The 1,385-nt window shown below is 66.0% G+C and overlaps 1 protein-coding gene across 1 annotated transcript in view; it reads right to left on the reverse strand.

Annotated features, from left to right (window-relative positions):
• Positions 1-1,157, reverse strand: part of Bcl2l11 (BCL2 like 11) — a 38,577-nt gene extending 37,420 nt beyond the window's left edge. Inside the window, exon 1 of the mRNA XM_010638171.3 lies at positions 1,081-1,157. The gene's annotated coding sequence lies outside the window, so the exon portion shown is untranslated. The remainder of the gene's footprint in view (positions 1-1,080) is intronic.
• Positions 1,158-1,385: the final 228 nt, after the last annotated feature.

Below are 1,385 nucleotides of genomic sequence, written 5' to 3' on the forward strand. Positions count from 1 at the left end.
CCTGGCTGGCCCGCCCCTGGGCTCGGCTGGGACACCGCGCGCGCCGCAGGACTTCCCGCCTCCCGTCACCTGGAGACAATGTAGGACCTACGCTCTCCTGGGATCCGCTCGGTCTTGCTCACGAGCACGCTTAAGCTGGTCGGGGTGAGGACCCCAAAGGCTGCACTAGTTCAACTACAGCATGCCCTCCCCAGACTCCAGCAACTTTTTCCCGTCTCATGTGTGCCGCGGACACGCACCCAATCTAAGCGTCCACTCCAGGCCCAGGGCGTGCACACCCACACCCCAACCCCGGCGTCGGGCGGGCCCTCCACCAGCAGCTCTCTACCCCGGGAAAGCAGCCCCCGAGGGCACGGAGACGCCCATCTGCACCGCGTGGGCGCCGCGAGGCAACAGGGCACTCGAGAGACTCCCTAGCACGTTCAGCTGGCCTGGGCTCTCCCCCTGCGTGGCCGTGGTGGCCCGGGAGAGGCCCTTGGCCTCTCACTGTCCGTGGATCCAGGGGCTGACAGTCCGAAGGATGAACGCAGACCTAGCAGGACCCCCCCCCCAGGCACGTCCACGAGAGAGACCTCAGCAGCAGCCTCAAAACATCGGCTTGAATGAGTAAAAAGCAAAGCCCAGGCCTGTCAAGTTAAATCACCACCACAGTTCCGCAAACCTTCACACCTAAGAGCCAAGACTCGAGACCTGCCATACGGAGCGGCCGCCAGCGAAGCTTCCCGGCTGGGCGTGCAGCCTGGTACGGCGGAGCGAGTCCCCGGTTTCCCCGCCCGCGCCGAGAGCACGCGCTCTCCGACTTGCGCCGCTCTGCCAACTCCGTGCGCATACCAGCCGGTGCCATAGTTGGGCCAAGTGCCCGCAGCTTCGGCGCCGACGACCCTTCCCCAGATTGGACCTGCCCGGGAGGGACTCCGGCCTGCACCGATCGTATCTTCCCGCCCGGGTGATAAACGGTGAGGACTCGCGCGTCTTGGCCTGCACGTGCGCGGGAAGCCGGCAATAGATGGAGCCGCTCGGGCTCAGTCTCCCATCTTCCATCCGTCCCCAGCCCGTTCCTCGGGATGTGGAGGTATTTACCTTGCGCTTCTCAGTTCGAGAGTCAGAGTCAGACATTGGGGGTACCAGGGCCAGGGAAGGACGCCGAGGCTGTGGCGGCGGGAGTAGGGCAAATCAAGCTGCCGGACACGGTGCTGACTGCCGTGGGACAAGGCTCGCAGGAGAACTACAAGAATACGCTGGCGGCGGCGGCGAGGGACGCTGCTCTCCAGCAAGCTCAAGGCCCAGAGGCTGCGCAGAGCGAAGTGAAACCTGCTCTGCCCGGCAGCCCAGCTCAGACTGGCGGCCCCGCACCCGCGCCAATCACCGCGGGCCCCGCCCACGCT

The sequence above is a fragment of the Fukomys damarensis genome, unplaced genomic scaffold (genome assembly GCF_012274545.1).
Source record: "Fukomys damarensis isolate Sample0158 unplaced genomic scaffold, DMR_v1.0_HiC HiC_scaffold_9, whole genome shotgun sequence".
In the NCBI taxonomy this organism is placed as follows: domain Eukaryota; kingdom Metazoa; phylum Chordata; class Mammalia; order Rodentia; family Bathyergidae; genus Fukomys; species Fukomys damarensis.